We start from the raw sequence: 19243 nt of genomic DNA, 5'->3' as shown, positions 1-19243 counted from the left end.
TACATTCATATGTGTGGTCAGTATATAGTATACATTCATATGTGTGGTCAGTATATAGTAGACATTCATATGTGTGGTCAGTATATAGTATACATTCATATGTGTGGTCAGTATATAGTATACATTCATATGTGTGGTCAGTATATAGTATACATTCATATGTGTGGTCAGTATATAGTATACATTCATATGTGTGGTCAGTATATAGTAGACATTCATATGTGTGGTCAGTATATAGTATACATTCATATGTGTGGTCAGTATATAGTATACATTCATATGTGTGGTCAGTATATAGTATACATTCATATGTGTGGTCAGTATATAGTATACATTCATATGTGTGGTCAGTATATAGTATACATTCATATGTGTGGTCAGTATATAGTATACATTCATATGTGTGGTCAGTATATAGTAGACATTCATATGTGTGGTCAGTATATTTGATATAGTTGGGGTCACTGAGACATGGCTGGTGATATAGTTGGGGTCACTGAGACATGGCTGGACTCCTCACATGACTGGGCTGTTAATCTGCAGGGGTTTACATTGTTTGGCAAGGATAGAATGAACAGAAAAGGTGGTGGAGTCTGTCTGTATGTAAGAAGTGGTATGAAAGTCAGTGTGAACGATGCCATAGTGTGTGATGATTCTGAGGAGGTGGAATCACTGTGGGTAGAATTACAAAAGGAGGGAAATACTGAAATAATAATATTTGGGGCAATCTACAGACCCCCTAATATCACTGAAGAGATAGAAGTTCGGCTTTATAAACAAATAGAGAGGGCCGCCCGGGCAGGTACAGTGGTAATAATGGGAGATTTTAACTATCCAGATATAGATTGGGGTCCGGGGTTGGCTAAAACTACAAAGGGGAGAAAATTCCTAAATTTATTGCAGGATAATTTTCTGGGCCAGTTTGTGGAGGACCCAACAAGAAGTGATGCCTTGTTGGATCTGATCATTTCCAACAACGCAGAGCTGGTTGGTAATGTAACTGTGCGGGAAAACCTTGGTAATAGCGACCACAATATAGTTACTTTTGACTTAAAATGTAGAAAACAAAGACAGGCGGGGAAGGCAAAAACATATAACTTTAAAAAGGCAAACTTCCCTGGGCTGAGGGCTGCACTACAGGACATAGACTGGGGGGAGGGGTTGTCAAATACTGATACAGAAGGTAAATGGGACATCTTTAAATCAACTCTAAATAACTATACAGCTAAATATATACCAAAGGGGAACAAATATAAACGATTAAAACTAAATCCTACATGGCTGACACATGATGTTAAAAGAGCAATAAACAACAAAAAAAATATCCTTCAAAAAATACAAATCTGATGGGTCAGATATAACATTTAAACAGTACAAGGAGCTTAATAAAATCTGTAAAAATGTAATAAAAACAGCAAAAATTCAAAACGAGAGACAGGTGGCCAAAGAAAGCAAAACTAATCCTAAATATTTTTTTAGATATATAAATGCAAAAAAACCAAGGACAGAGCATGTAGGACCCCTTAATAATGATAATGGGGAGGTTGTCACAGGCGATCAAGAGAAGGCGGAGCTACTGAATGGGTTCTTTAGTTCTGTATATACTAAGGAAGAAGGAGCTGACATTGGCCAGGTCAGTGCTGGTAACACATCATGTACAGGTCAGTGCTGGTAACACATTATGTAATGTACTGAACTGGCTTAATGTAGAGATGGTACAAGGTAAGTTAAGTGATATAAATGTAAGCAAATCTCCAGGGCCGGATGGACTACACCCAAGAGTTCTTAGAGAGGTAAGTTCAGTAATATCTGTACCCCTGTTCATGATATTTAGAGATTCTCTGGTGTCTGGTATTGTGCCAAGGGACTGGCGCAAGGCGAATGTGGTGCCAATCTTCAAAAAGGGCTCTAGGTCTTCCCCAGGAAACTATAGACCGGTAAGTTTAACATGCATTGTGGGTAAATTGTTTGAAGGACTTATAAGGGATTACATACAGGAATACATAGGGGATAATAGTATTATAAGTGATAGCCAGCATGGGTTTACTAAGGATAGAAGTTGTCAAACCAATCGAATTTGCTTTTATGAAGAGGTGAGTAGAAGCCTTGACAGAGGAATGGCTGTGGATATAGAGGGGGGCTGTGTATATAGAGGGGGGCTCTGTATATAGAGGAATGGCTGTGGATATAGAGGGGGGCTGTGTATATAGAGGGGGGCTCTGTATATAGAGGAATGGCTGTGGATATAGAGGGGGGCTGTGTATATAGAGGGGGGCTCTGTATATAGAGGAATGGCACGAATGGAATTTTGCTAAAGCATTTGATACTGTCCCTCATAGACGTCTGACAGGTAAGTTAAGGTCTTTGGGTTTGGAAATTTTAGTTTGTAACTGGATTGAACACTGGCTCATGGATCGTACCCAGAGAGTGGTGGTCAATGATTCGTACTCTGATTGGTCCCCGGTAATTAGTGGTGTACCCCAAGGTTCAGTACTGGGCCCGCTGTTGTTTAATTTATTTATCAATGATATAGAGGATGGTATTAACAGCTCTGTTTCTATCTTTGCAGATGACTCCAAGCTTTGTAGCACGGTACAGTCTATAGAGGATGTGCACAAGTTACAAGATGACTTGGATAGACTAAGTGTCTGGGCATCCACTTGGCAAATGAGGTTCAATGTGGATAAATGTAAAGTTATGCATCTGGGTACTAATAACCTGCATGCGTCGTATGTCTTAGGGGGGATTAAACTGGCAGAGTCACTGGTAGAGAAGGATCTGGGTGTACTTGTAGATCACAGACTACAGAATAGCAAGCAATGTCAGGCTGCTGCTTCCAAAGCCGGCAGGATATTGTCATGTATCAAAAGAGGCATGGACTCAAGGGACAGGGACATAATACTCCCCCTTTATAAAGCATTGGTACGGCCTCACCTGGAATATGCTGTTCAGTTTTGGGCACCTGTCCATAAAAGGGACACTGCGGAGTTGGAAAGGGTGCAGAGACGCGCGACTAAACTAATATGGGGCATGGAAAATCTTAGCTATGAGGAACGATTAAAGGAGTTGCAATTGTTTAGTCTTGAGAAGAGACGTTTAAGGGGGGATATGATAAACGTATATAAGTATATTAATGGCCCATACAAAAAATATGGAGAAAAACTGTTCCAGGTTAAACCCCCCCAAAGGACGAGGGGGCACTCCCTCCATCTGGAGAAGAAAAAGTTTAGTCTCAAGGGGCGACACGCCTTCTTTACCGTGAGGACTGTGAATTTATGGAACGGTCTACCTCAGGAACTGGTCACAGCAGGAACAATTAACAGCTTTAAAACAGGATTAGATACATTCATGGAACAAAATAACATTAATGCTTATGAAGAAATATAAAATCCCATCCCTTCCCCAATATCGCACCACACCCCTACCCCTTAATTCCCTGGTTGAACTTGATGGACATATGTCTTTTTTCGACCGTACTAACTATGTAACTATGTAACTATACATTCATATATATGGGGGTCAGTATATAGTATACATTCATATATATATGGGGGTCAGTATATAGCATACATTCATATATATGGGGTCAGTATAAAGTATACATTCATATATATGGGGGTCAGTATATAGTATACATTCATATATATGGGGGTCAGTATATAGTATACATTCATATATATGGGGGTCTGTATATGGTATACATTCATATATATGGGGTCAGTATGTAGTATACATTCATATATATGTGGTCAGTATATAGTATACATTCATATATATAGGGGTCAGTATATAATATACATTCATATATGGGGGTCAGTATATAGTATACATTCATATATATGTGGTCAGTATATAGTATACATTCATATATGGGGGTCAGTATATAGTATACATTCATATATATGGGATCAGTATATAGTATACATTCATATATATGGGGGTCAGCATATAGTATACATTCATATATATGTGGTCAGTATATAGTATACATTCATATATGGGGGTCAGCATATAGTATACATTCATATATATGGGGGTCAGTATATAATATACATTCATATATGGGGGTCAGTATATAGTATACATTCATATATATGTGGTCAGTATATAGTATACATTCATATATATGGGGGTCAGTATATAGCAGTGATTCCCAACCGCGGTGCCGCGGCACACGTGTGTGCCGTTCAGCACTGCCCGTGGTGCCGCGGGATTTTGCCGTGATTTTTTAAATTTTTTACTATTATTTTTTTTTAAATGTCCCGCCCCGGCCTGACGGCGCAGGGGGGAAGGGAAGTCTGCGTGCGCACTGCGCACACAGCGTCCCCCTGCATCTCCTGCGTTTCCTGTGTTCCCCTCCGTCCCCTGCGTCTGCCGCGTGACCCGTGTTCCCCTCCTTCCCCATCTGTTCCCTGTGTCCCCCGCATCCCCCTCCTTCACTCTCCGTCTCCTGTGTCCCCCTCCGTCCACCTCTCCGTTGCGGCGCAGTGAGCCGGATATGGTGCCCTGGGGCGGAACGAGCTGCACCAGCGCCGGACTCCCGTGCCTCCTATGGAACTGCAAGCTGTGCGGGCCGGCTTGCTTAAGGTACCGTACCCTTTCCACCCCTCTGTTCACCTTCTCAACCCTGTCTAAATCCCCCCACCGTCACCCAGGTCCACCCTCTACCCCCCCCCCCCCCCGCGACCCCGTCACTCATGTCCACCCCCCCCCGTCAGCCATGTCTGCCTTGTTTACCTCCCTGTCCATCTCTATCACCCATGTCCACCCCCCCTGTCAGCCATGTCTGCCTTGTTTACCTCCCTGTCCATCTCTATCACCCATGTAATCCCTCCCTGTCACCCATGTAATCCCCCCCTGTCATCCATGTCCACCCTCCCTGTCACCCATGTCCACCCCCCCTGTCAGCCATATTTGCCTTGTTTACCTCCCTGTCCATCTCTATCACCCATGTAATCCCTCCCTGTCACCCATGTAATCCCTCCATGTCACCCATGTAATCCCCCCCTGTCATCCATGTCCACCCTCCCTGTCACCCATGTCCACCCCCCAGTCACCCATGTGCACCCCCCCAGTCACCCATGTGCACCCCCCCAGTCACCCATGTCCACCCCCCCAGTCACCCATGTCCACCCCTAAGTCCCCCATGTCCACCCCCCCAGTCACCCATGTCCACCCCCCCCCTGTCACCCATGTCCACCCCCCCTGTCACCCATGTCCACCCCCCTGTCACCCATGTCCACCCCCCCTGTCACCCATTTCCACCCTCCCTGTCACCCATTTCCACCCTCCCTGTCACCCATGTCCACCCTCCCAGTCACCCATGTCCACCCCCCCTGTCACCCATGTCCACCCCCACTGTCACCCATGTCCACCCCCCCTGTCACCCATGTCCACCTCCCCGTCACCCATGTAATCCCTCCCTGTCACCCATGTAATCCCTCCCTGTCACCCATGTAATCCCCCCCTGTCACCCATGTCCACCCCCTCAGTCACCCATGTCCACCCCCTCAGTCACCCATGTAATCCCTCCCTGTCACCCATGTAATCCCTCCCTGTCACCCATGTCATCCCTCCCTGTCACCCATGTCCACCCCCCCTGTCACCCATGTCCACCCCCCCTGTCACCCATGTCCACCCCCCCTATCACCCATGTCCACCCCCCCTGTCACCCATGTCCACCCTCCCTGTCACCCATGTCCACCCTCCCTGTCACCCATGTCCACCCTCCCTCGTCACCCATGTAATCCCTCCCCCGTCACCCATGTAATCCCCCCCGTCACCCATGTCCACCCCCACTCTGTCACCCATGTCCACCCTCCTGTTCACCCATCTGTCCCTTTGTTACCCCAGTCCATCCCTCTCTGTCACTCCTGTCCCTCTTTTACCCCCTTGTCCACCCCTCTGACCCCCTGTCTCCCCTCTCCACCCTCCTGTCACCCATGTCCACCCCCTGTCCACCCCTCTGTCACCCCTATGCCCCCGTCACCTATGTTCACTCTTCTACACCCATCTATCACCCTTGTACACCTCTCTACACCCCTCTGTCACCCATTTACACTTCTCTACAACCCTCTGTCACCCATGTACACCCATCTGTCACCCATGTACACTCCTCTGTACCCCTCTGCCACCCATGTACACTCCTCTACACACCTGTCACCCATGTACACCCCTCTGTCACCCACGTACACTACTCTATACCCCTCTGTCACCCATGTACACTCCTCTACACCCCTCTGTCACCCATGTACACTCCTCTACACCCCTCTGTCACTCATGTACACTCCTCTACACCCCTCTGTCACCCATGTACATAGGCGTGCGCACAGGGTGTGCTGGGTGTGCCCAGGCACACCCTAATCACCGCGGCCGTGGAGCAAAAGGGGCAGCTGCCCCGGGCCCTGTAATTCCTGGGGGCCCAAAAGCAGCTCTCCCCTTTTGCCCCATAAATCTGATAAAGGCTGGTGGGCCAGGCGTCAGGGGCCCGGTCAAAATGTTAGTAGGAGTGGGCGGGGGGGGCGGGTTTGCGCCGCACGCTACCTTTTTATGTTCGCCGCCGCCGCCGTCACTCATTCCCAGGCAGCCAGTACCGCAATGGCTGTCTGGGAGATGGTCACGTGACGTGTGGTGCAACGTCACGGGCGGCATCATAGAGAGGAGAGGAGCGGAGCAGCGAGAGTCTCCGGCTCCTCTCAGTCCCCACACGGCCGCTTCCAGGATCAAGGCCGCAGCAAGGGACCCACCGCCGGGGGTATCCTCCCCTCACTTGCATAATCTGATAATCCCCTCCCCCGTATGTATCCTGTACTGATCCTGAGTTATATCCTGTATTATTCTAAAGAGCTGTACTCACTATTCTGCTGGTGAGGTCACTATGTACCTACATTACATTACTTATCCTGTACTGATCCTGAGTTATATCCTGTATTATTCTAAAGAGCTGTACTCACTATTCTGCTGGTGAGGTCACTGTGTACATACATTACTTATCCTGTACTGATCCTGAGTTATATCCTGTAAATCTTTTATTAGAAAAATATAAATCATAACAAAACATAAACCAGCACAACTTTGCCATAACGGAAAACAACAACATGAAATAACATAAACCCAAACTTTACATTTAAATAAAAGAACAAAAATCCTGCCTAACCGGCCAGCCCAGCTTTCCTACTAGAACTAGAAATATTATAACTACACCTTTCATAGCCAAACAACACACTCATAAGAAACATAAATATAGCACTATTTCGCTTTAACTCAAAACACCCAAACTCGGGAAAAATCATACATAGAAAACACAACAAGCACTCACACTGCACACCATGTTTTTTTTTTAAATAATAATATTAATAATAATAATAATAACACTATACCACACTCACACATGCACACATATATATATCCATATATTAACTACATTTAACCAAGAAACCAAAAATAAATAAATAAATTAAATTCAACTCAAAATACCCAAACTCGGGAAAATATCACAGAAAACACAATACACACATGCTTACACACATCTTTACTACATACTACATATATAAACCAAAGAAAATAAATCCACAACGGGATACTAAAGAAACATTACTACAAAAACAAAACTGGTTCGACTGCCATGTCTATCTCTACTATAAATACTATATACTTAAAAAAAAAAAAAAAAATTTAAAAATTTTTTTTTTTTTTTTTTTTATATAATAATATTACATACATTATACATACTATTACATACATTATACATACTATATACATATATATATACATTATATACACTACTATGTACAATACTATACACAAACTATATACACCTACAAATATAAAAGAACATTCTACACTAAACTGACCCTTCACCCACACCACCCGCCCTCCTGTACATGGGTCAGAGTTTTTTCCATACAGTTCATAGTCCTCAATGTCCAGTCCACAACTGACCCATGCCAGGTCCACCAAAAGAAAAGACCACCACCACCCACAAATATACCCTCCCAACCTAGAACTCCTCCCAACCAACTTAACCATAACCAGCTTTAACATACATAAGCAAACAATACAACCCACTTTAGGCCCAAGTTCGGTGCCTGTAAGCCCTTCATAACCATAGCCTCTGAAAACAAAACAAAAAGCTAGGGTGCACATGCATTAGCCCACCACCAGGAAGAAGGATGGCAATCCTGATACATACAAAATGTAGATTCTTTCCCTAACTGCACCCTACCTCTCACCCTACCATTATCCCTAAAGATAAACTGACCCTACTATCACCCTAACCCTGTCCCTGCATCACTGTCCCTAACAAAAACAAGGGTACTCTACCCAAAAGGTCTAGTACCTAGGGCACATCAAAAGAAAACCCTCTCCATAGGAGAGAAGCCCTACTGGTACCAAGACTGCCATACTCCAAAGACCTGATCTTCCCGAGGTCACCAGTGATGTTCCTACAGACCTCCACCTCGGAGAGGACTTTGCGCTGATTAGACACTAAACACTGTGCATTCCACGTGTAGTACCTAACCACTAAGCTGACTAAAAACAAAGTGCCCCGATCTCGGCCACCCAGGTTCCTGAATGCCCCATAAGCCCACTCTGGATAGGTAAGGCCGGCAAGTTGACTCCAGCCGATGGAAGCGCCCACCCGGTTGTAGACCCTTATATTAAAGGGACAATGAAGCAGGAAATGGTCTATGCTTTCCAGCATGTCCCCGCACTCTTCTCGGGGACATCCCCGGTCATCAGATCTCCTGCACTTCAAATTGTCCCTCACATATAGCTTCCCCTGAAAGCAGCGCCAGGCCAAGTCCCAAAACTTCTGGGGGATCCTTTTCATATTTAAGAGATACAACCCCACCCTCAGATCCCGACCTGGGCAGTCCCTGAGCGCCAGAGGCTTCTGGAAGTGGGTCAACAGAACCCGTTTGTCAAGGAACTGCCTTGACTGGGTCCTGATCTCCCACACTCCCAGACCCCACCGACGTATCGCCTTCAGAGTCGGGGTAGCGTAAGCCGGAAGATGCCCATGGGGCGTACGGAGGTCCTTCACTTGCCCTCCTGTCTCCCATTCCTGGAAGAAAGGCCGAAACCATTCCCTGCAGGAGAGTACCCACGGAGGAGCCCTCTCTGACCAGAGGTTAGCGATGTTGGCTTTCAAGAAGGTGTTTGTTAAGAACACCACAGGGTTTACCATAGATAAACCCCCTAGTCTCCTTGTGCGGTACGTGACCTCCCTCTTGACTAGGTTCATCCTGTTCCCCCATAACAGTTGGAAAAACAGGCTGTAGATCCTAGTGTAGTAAGCCTCTGGCAAGATACATACACTGCCCAGATAGATAAACAAGGGGAGCAGGTACGATTTGATCAGGTGTACCCTTTCCCTGAGGGTCATAGACCAACCCTTCCACTGATCCACCCTATGAGTGGCATCCTGTAGCTTACCGTCCCAGTTTTTGGTGGGATAATCATCCTGGCCGAACGTGATGCCCAGAATTTTTGCTGAGTCTTGGGGCCCTGGGAGGGTGTCCGGGAGATCAAAAGTGGGATCTCCCCCTCCCAGCCAGAGACTTTCACACTTATCCCGGTTGATCTTAGACCCGGATGACTCCGAGTAGCGTTCCACCTCCGACATCACCACATCGACCTCCTCTCTCGAGGACACGAAAATGGCGACATCATCAGCGTACGCCACCACTCTCTGGGCGACATCCAGCTCCGCCAGACTCATCCCGACTCCCGCCAACGGCCCACAATCTACCCTCCGGACGAAGGGATCGATTGCGAACACGTATAAAAGCGGGCTCAAAGGACAACCCTGACGGACTCCAGACCCCACCTCAAAAGAGCGGCCAGACCAACCGTTCACCAGCGGGAAACTCTCTGCCCCTGCATATAAGGTCTTAAGCCAATTAACAAAAGTACACGGTAAGCCATATCTCAGGAGAACGGACCAGAGGTAGTCATGGTTCACTCGATCAAATGCTTTGGCCTGATCCAAGGACAGTAAGTACCCCTTCCAGAGACCCGCACTACTCCGCTCCACTGCCTCCCTGACACTGAGGACAGCACTTAAGGTGCTTCGGCCTGGAACAGAGCAGTGCTGAGCCCCCGAAAGGAGCTGGGGTGCAAACTTCACCAGCCGATTAAACAGTATCTTGGCCAGAAGCTTCCTGTCTGTATTGAGAAGAGCTATGGGCCTCCAATTCTCAATACGGCTGGGATCTTTACCCTTCGACAGAAGAATCAGGGCTGACCTCCTCATTGACTTTGGTAGAGTGCCCGAGGAGAGACACTCATTGAATACCTCAGTCAAGAGGGGAGCTAAAGACTCCTTAAAGGTCCTGTACCACTCGGATGTTAAGCCATCCGGACCTGGCGACTTCTTGGGGGCAAGCCCCTCGATCACCAGTCTCACTTCCTCTTCCCTGATTTCTTCTGCCAAAATGCCAAGAGAGGGGTCTACCCCTGGCTCAGGAATGGTTTCAGCCAGGAAAGCCGACATCCCGTCTCGATCTAGATCCTTCCTCCCCAAGAGGTGCGAGTAGAAGGATCTGACGACCTCCAGGATCCCTGATCTGGACCGATTCAGAGATCCCGTACTATCAATCAGTCCTGAGACTACTTTACTACTCACTGACATCTTGCAGTTCCTGTAAGGGTCGGGCGAGCGGTACTTCCCGTAATCCCTCTCAAAAACCAAAGATGCGTGCCTATCGTACTGACACCTCATCAGCAAGGACTTCACTCTGGAGATATCCTCTCGGCTACCTCCAGTCGAGACGAGAAGCTCGAGTTTCCTCCTCAGTCCCTGATACAGGCGATACCTGCTCAGGGACCTGAGGCTCGAGAGCTGGCGGAAGAACCCCGCAACCCGCTTCTTGAATATCTCCCACCACTCAGACTTACTACTACAAAAGTCCAGTAAAGGTACCTGACTCTGAAGAAAATCCTCAAAGGACTGTCTTATCTCTGCTTCCTCCAGGAGGGACGAATTCAGCTTCCAATAACCTTTTCCCATCCGGGGGGTCTCTGAAACATTCAGAGAAAACAAAATCATACAGTGGTCGGAGAACTCCACCTGAACCACGGACACTGCGGAAGAGACGGCTTCCTCCTTTAAATAAAACCTGTCTATCCTAGACCTGCTGCTACCTCGATGAAAGGTGAAACCCGCGTGGCCTGAGGGGCTCCGGATGTGGGCATCCTCTAGGCGAGCTTCCCTGACTATATTACTAAGGGCCACACAGTCATAAGCCAGCCGATCATTGGAACCTCTCCTATCTTGGGACCTCGTGACATTATTGAAGTCCCCTCCAAAGATCACTTGCCGGCTAGTAAAAAGAAAGGGCTTAATCCTCATAAAGAGATCCTTACGGCCCCACTTTGTTTGTGGGGCGTAGATGTTAATGAGCCGGAGCTCTTGAACCTTCATGAAGACATCTAAGATCAGGCACCTCCCCATTTCTAACTCAATGACCCGTCTGCATTCGACCGGAGCGGTAAAAAGGACCGCCACCCCACTATACGGCTCAGCCGCAAGAGACCAGTGGGAGGGGCCGCGCCTCCACTCTCTTCTGGCTTTCACCAGAGAGGCTAGATCTGACAACCTGGTCTCCTGTAAAAAGAAAATGTCGGCTTCAACACGGCCGAGAAAATCAAAGGCTGCGAATCTAGCCGTATCAGACTTTATACTGGCACAATTAATAGATGCCAGCGTCAATGGGGTGAGTGCTGCCATCCTGGGTAATTGAGTTAGACGGCCTTACCCATTATTTTTTCTTGCCCTTCTTCTTCACCGCCTCATCCCCTGAAGAAGAAGGAGCATTCTTACTTTCTTTAGATCTCTTTTTTGACTCAGACTGATCCATCTGGCTCCCATCTCCATCTGGCCCTGAGTTAGCCCTGCCCTCCGAGGAAGATGCCTCAACAGGACAGGACCCAGTTCCCCCTGGAGGCTCCAATCCCTCAGGCACCCCATCCTCGCCACCCCCCTCCAATGAGGGGGAGGAGATGGTATCAAGGACAAGGTACCTGTTCGATAGGTCAATCAGAAGGGGGGCAGGTAAGCTTCCTTTTAGGGCCTGGCCTTTAGCACCTGAAATAGAGGACTGAGACTTCCCCTTTACAACTTTTTTGCCCTTGTCTTTTTTCGGCCTTTAGCTCCCCTCCTCATCCACACTTTCATAGAGGGAGGAATCAGAAAGATCAGCCTCTTTGCCTTCCTCTTCGCGAATCCTCCTAATCTCCTCATCCAACACATCATCCCCCAGGGTCTCAGCAACATCTGGGCTAGTGACAGGAGCAGGGCCAGGAGCTACCCCCGCCACCTGAGAACTCTCCAGCTCCCTGCTTCTTCTGCGGTTTTCCTCTCTCCTTAGTTTGGCAGGCCCCTTCTTGCTCTTCATTAACCCTGTTGCTCCTTCACCCATGCAAGTACCCTCCCCAGCCGTGGCAACCCTAAAGCTCTCCCCAGCTGGAGCGGCCACCACACGGGAAAAGGCGCTGGGGCAACGGCTGAAAGGGTGTCCTAGGACACCACACAGATGACACCGGATCTGCCCACAGGATGCAGCCAAATGACCAGCCCCACCACACAAAGCGCAAACCTGCACAGTGCAGGCTGCGCTAAAATGGGTAGGACTACCACACCTGTGGCAGACTTTAGGCTGCCCCTGGTAGAAGACTTGGATTCTGTCACGTCCGAGGAAGGCTGCCGATGGGATGTGGGCAACTGTGCTCCCTGAACGCTTAAGTTTGACGGAAAATGTCCAGGCCCCAGACCAGATCCCGTGCTCATCAAGATTTTTCTTGGGCATGTCTGTCACATCCCCATAACGACCGAGCCAGGTCATGATGTCGTAGCAAGAGAGCGACTCGTTGCAGGGTCAAAACGGTCACTCTATTGGTTTGGTTCTGCCGGGATATCGCTTTTACAGCGAAATCCCGCCAGCCGGGCTCATTCTTCACCATCTCGTAATTCGACCAGAAAAGTTCAAGACCCTCTGGCCGAACAAAGCTGATGTCGAACTCAGAAGAACCATAGGGGTGAATCAGGGCAAAGATGTCACTCGCCCTGAACTCCATCTGAAGGAGGAGCTCAACCACCCTTGCCCGGGGCGGGCACGCATCTTTACCCCTCCAAATCAGATGGGCCACATTCCTACGGTTACTATCCTGCCCGGGTGTCGGGAGGGACCACATCACCTCCCCATTCTGTTCTCGGAAGGCACCCAGACCATGCCTCTCTATCCAAAAAGACAGGTCAACCGAACCCCTCCCTTCTACCTCAATTGACCTATCACCCTTATGCAGAGCCTCCAGGAGGCGCCGCTGCAAGTGACCCCCAGAACCAGATGGAGACGGGGACCCTCTTGATTCCCCGGCAGCGACGCTGGCATAGCTTCTAGCAGTCACCACCAGGGGGGCAGCCGAACCAGCAGTACTCTTTACTGATCCAGTGACATCCCTTTGCCCGCCTCCAGCACTCTTCTCTTGCACACCGCTAGCATCCCTCTCTTGTACACCTCTAGCACCCCTCTCTCACACACCGCTAGCATCCCTCTCTTGCACACCGCTAGCACCCCTCTCTCGCACACCGCTAGCACCCCTCTCTTGCACACCGCTAGCACCCCTCTCTCGCACACCGCTAGCACCCCTCTCTCGCACACCACTAGCACCCCTCTCTTGCACACCGCTAGCACCCCTCTCTTGCACACCGCTAGCACCCCCCTCTTGCACACCGCTAGCACCCCCCTCTTGCACACCGCTAGCACCCCTCTCTTGTACTCCTCTAATGCCCCACTCTTGCACACTGCTAACATTTTCATGCAACATACCATCACCAAAATTTTCACTCTCTTTTGCACTCTTCCCTTTCACACTATTATCCTGGCTAAACTTTCCTGAGCTGGCCGAGTTATTTGCGTATGCCACGGGGGTTTGTGCTGCTGGTCCCGCCCCCGATGACCGCTTTTTCGGTTCTGGCGATGTTACTTCCAGTTCCAGTGATGACACTTCCTTCAACGCCGATGATGTTCCCAGTGAGAACTGCTTCACACTGGGTGGGAGCTGTCCCTCCGGACGCACCCCCACCCCTCCTACAGCAGCCGACGTGCAGGGATTCCCCACAGCGTCAGTGCAACCTTCAGGAGCCACCTCACCCAACCGCCCGGGCTTTTCTACCAATCCAGACGCATGGACACTCCCCCCCCCTCACAGAGGAGTGCCCTGCTACGCCCAGATCGCTCAGGGGACCGCCCCCCGAGCAGACAGCAACATCACCAAGCTCCGGCACTAGGACACGCCCCCTGCCCACCTGGGGTGGTCCTGCAGCATCGGAGTCGCCCACCTTAAGCCTGTCCTGCCCTTCCCTACCGGCAGGACAGGCGGGCTCCTTGGCGTCTGCAGCCATCTTAGAAACCTTATACACCACGTACCCCCCATGCTGGCCCCGCTTTACAGCAAAAGCGGGGTCGGGCAGACTGGGGGGCCCACTAGCCTGAACCACCTTTTCAGATGGCCCAGACTGCTGGAGAGAAGAATAAACAAGTCTGGTGACCTCTCCTTTTTTCCTTTTATTTCTCCTCTTCCTCTTGCCCTTCACCTCAGTATCTGGGCCCAAGTCATTTCCAAATGAGAAGTTCTCAAAATGGGTAGGTGACTCTTGGAGCACAATCGCCTTCAGCAATCCACCACCAATTAACCCATTGCTGCTGCCGCTGTCGTCACTGCTGTCATCTGACGTTACAGGCAGGGCTACCTGAGCAGGATTTATGTATGAACTCTGGGTTGTGTCCTCCTCCATTTCACTCTCCTCTGCACCACCATCTTGCTTCTCTTTAGCACCTTCCTCAGCACTGTCCTCTCTTTCTCCACCACCATCTTCCTCCACACTGTCCTCCTCAGCACTGTTCTCTCTTTCTCCTCCACCATCCACCTCCACACCATCCTCCTCTGCACTGCTTTCGCTGTGACTGACCTCCTCCTCTCTTTCTGGGTTCTGCTGGCCTCTGAACCGACTTTCATTGCAGAGTTTTTCTCTGAAGATACCAGCCCCTTCCATGATCTCCATCCTCACCCTTTCTACCTCCTCAACATCTTTTTTCAGGGTGCGCACTTTAGCCGAATACACTGGCCTTAGATTTTTTGAGGTGTAATCAGCCTGGTAACGGGCAAATTTGAAGTCCTCTCTTAGCCCACAAAGCATTTTGCCAAGACGCTCATACTCCGCCATTTTTGCTTGGAGTCGGGACCCAAAAGTGGCCAAAGACTCCCTGGGACCCAATACCCCCCATTGCTGGGGTTCAGAGGTACCTTGCCTCCCCATGTTTCTCCTCAACTCCTCACCTTCATGCAGGCCTTTACCTGCAGCCTTGCTTGTAGCCTTCCTTGCAGCCTTGCGGCTTCCAGATATGGACGGTGGAGTTGGTTCTGCATTTCTGCGGATCCTGGAGGATCTCCGTACCCCATCCTGGGAGTTGGCCGTTGCAATGTCACCTCCACCTCCCGCCGGCCTGGTACGGGAGGTGGGGACGTTGGGGTTCATGCAGGGAAGCCCTTCCCCGAAGGCTGCCACAAACTTGGGGGGGGGGGAGGGCTGGTGAAAATCCTGCTGCTCTCTGGTTCTCCTGGAGCTGACGATCACACAACCACACCCTGAACAGGAAGTAGTGCAACAGCTGGAGACACCCTATTTGGGAAGCACTGCTGTAGGGTAATTTGGAGGTCGATACAAATCCCTAATTTAGGCCTCAAATGCACATGGTGCTCTTTCACTTTGGAGCCCTCTCATATTTCAAGGCAACAGTTTTGGGTTACAAATTTTTTTTCTCTTCTTTTACCCCTTAAGAAAAGGTAAATTTTGGGTCTACACCAGCATGTTAGTGTAAACAGAGTGTACCATATACATTTGAGGCCTAAATTGGTGATTTGCACAGGGGTGGCTGGTAGTTACAGCAGTTCTGACATAAACATAAAAAACACCCATATGTGACCCCCATTTAGATAACTACACCCCTCACGTAAAGTAACAAGGGGTATAGTGAGCCTTAACATCCCACAGGTGTTTGACAAATTTTTGTTAAAGTTGGAGGTGAAAATAAAATTTTATTTTTTTCCCTAAAATGCTATTGTTACCCCAATTTTATCATTTTCACAAGGGGTAATAGGAGAAAAAGCCCCGCAAAATTTGTAACCCCATCTCTTGTGAGTCAGAAAATACCCCACATGTGGATGTAAAGTGCTCTGTGGGTGAACTACAGGGCTCAGAAGAAAAGGAGCACCATTGGGCTTTTGGAGAGAGAATCTGGCTGAAATTGGAAGCCATGTGTGTTTAGGCCACCATGGTGCCAGAACAGTGAACCCCCCCCCCCCCCCCCCCCACACACACACATGTGACCCCATTTTGGAAACTACACCCCTAATAAGAAGTGCAGTGAGCATTTACATCTCACAGGTGTCTGATAGATTTTTTTGAGCAGTGGTCTGCCAAAAGAAAAATGAAAATTTCATTTGCACAGCCCACTGTTCCAAAGATCTGTCAAATGCCAGTGGGGTTTAACCCCTTAAGGAACCAGCCCATTTTCACCTTAAGGACCCAGCCATTTTTGCACATCTGACCACTGTAACTTTAAGCATTAATAACTCTGGGATGCTTTTACTTTTCATTCTGATTCTGAGATTGTTTTTTCGTGACATATTCTACTTCATGTTAGTGGTAAATTTTTGTTGAGGCTTGCATCATTTCTTGGTGAAAAATTCCCAAATTTGATGAAAAAATGGAACATTTTGCATTTTTGTAACTTTGAAGCTCTCTGCTTGTAACAAAAACAGACATTCCAAATAAATTATATATTGATTCACAGATACAATATGTCTACTTTATATTTTCATCATAAAGTTGACAGGTTTTAACTTTTAGAATATATCAGAGGGCTTCAAAGTTCAGCAACACTTTTCCAAATTTTTCACAACATTTTTTAAATTGGAATTTTTCAGGGATCAGTTCAGTTTTGAAGTGGATTTGAAGGGCCTTCATATTAGAAATACCCCACAAATGACCCCATTATAAAAAACTGCACCCCTCAGAGTATCCAAAATGACATTTGGGTAAGTGTGTTAACCCTTTAGGTGTTTCATAGGAATAGCAGCAAAGTGAAGGAGGAAATTCAAAATCTCCATTTTTTACACTCGCATGTTCTTGTAGACCCAGTTTTTGAATTTTTACAAGGGGTAATAGGAGAAAAAGCCCCCCAAAATTTGTAACCCAATTTCTCTTGAGTAAGGAAATACCTCATATGTGTATGTAAAGTGTTCGGCTGGTGCAGTAGAGGGCTCAGAAGGGAAGGAGCAACAATGGGATTTTGGAGAGTGAATTTTTGCTGAAATGGTTTTTGGGGGGCATGTCACATTTTGGAAGCCCCTATGGTGCCAGAAGAGCAGAAAACCCCCACATGGCATACCATTTTGGAAACTACACCCCTCAAGGCAAGTACCAAGGGGTCCAGTGAGCCTTAACACCCCACAGGTCTTTTACGACTTTTCGTTAAATTCGGATGTGTAAATGAAAAAAAAAAAAAATAATTCACTTCCAGGCAGTGGAAGAGAGGTGGTTGTGGTTGTGATAAATATAAAGCAAATACACTATGTTGAGCTAGCGACTGTTTGTCTGTATACAAGAGTGTGAAGCATACAAGTGAGTGAGTATAAAAGTGAGGGGAGTTAAAATTAAGGGACTTTAAATTCAGGAAGTTTAAATTGAAATATTTGATTTTTTTTTCTTTTCTGTTAATTTTTGCAATCCCCAAATCTAGTATGACCTCCATGTTGGAAAAGGCAGTCCAGTGTGCATCTTGCGCAATGTATGCAATCCTTGAACAACAGTTTGAGGGTGCATATTGTTGTGTGAGATGTGTGCGAGTTGCTCATTTAGAAGCCCAGATCCTGGATCTAGAGGAGCAACTGGCAACACTGAGATGCATTGACAACCCGCAGAGTAGTCTCCTGCTCACTGAGCAGGTACTCTCTGGGGTCGAGGTGGGGATGGATAGTGGGACGGAGGTGCAGGACAGTCAGGCAGTTAGCTGGGTTACAGTTAGAAAACGGAGTAGAGGGAAAAGTGTCAGGGAGGCTAGTCCGCAACTGGCACACCCAAACAAGTTTGCCCAGTTGGCAGATGAGGGGGATGTCATTTCAGAGCTAGCGGTACTGCAGCAGGACTTTGCCTCTGACCGCCAGGGGGGTGTCTGCTCCAGTAAGGAGGGAGGGAGGAGAGCAGGGCAGGTCAGACAGGTACTGGTAGTGGGGGACTCAATTATTAGGGGGACAGATAGGGCGATCTGTCACAAAGACCGGGATAGCCGAACAGTGTGTTGTCTTCCTGGCGCTCGAGTTCGGCACATCGCGGATCGGGTTGACAGGTTGCTGGGTGGGGCTGGAGAAGACCCAGCAGTCATGGTACATATTGGCACCAATGACAAAGTAAGAGGTAGATGGAGTGTCCTTAAAAAGGATTTCAGGGACTTAGGCTGCAAGCTTAAGGCAAGGACCTCCAAGGTAGTATTTTCTGAAATATTACCTGTACCACGAGCCACACCAGAGAGGCAGCGGGAGATTAGGGAGGTAAACAAGTGGCTCAGAAGCTGGTGTAGGAAGAAGGGGTTTGGGTTCATGGAGAACTGGGCAGACTTTGATTTTAAAGGAAACAGATTTCTGACTATAGCTAAAGACCATTATCTGTCCCAAATGGTGCAGTTCCTGACCAGAGGGGGCGCCCTACTAGACTTAATATTTACCAACGTACTGAAACTGACAGAGTAATTAATGTGCAAGTAGATGGACACCGAGGAAATAGTGATCATAATGTAATACATTATAACTTGTTCTTCAATAAGGGAATCTCTCGAGGGGCCACAAAAACAATGAACTTTCGAAAGCAAAGTTCGATCAACTCAGAGAAGCCCATAACAATATAAAATGGGATAATGTCCTCAAAAATAACAATACTGACACTAAATGGGAGACTTTTAAAAATATCTTAAATTTTCACTGTAAGATGTATATACTTTATAGGAATAAAAGGGTCAGAAATAAAAGAAAACCAATATGGATGAATAAAAATGTTAAGGGGGCAATAAATGACTAAAATAAAGCATTTCAGTTACTAAAACAGGACAGCAGTGAAGAAGCATTAAAAAGCTATAGAGAAAAATGTGAAATATGTAAAAAACAGATAAAAGCCGCAAAAATA

This window comes from Hyla sarda, assembly GCF_029499605.1.
Source record: "Hyla sarda isolate aHylSar1 chromosome 2 unlocalized genomic scaffold, aHylSar1.hap1 SUPER_2_unloc_13, whole genome shotgun sequence".
Classification (NCBI taxonomy): Eukaryota; Metazoa; Chordata; class Amphibia; order Anura; family Hylidae; genus Hyla; species Hyla sarda.
Note: the sequence above shows the minus strand (reverse complement) of the source record.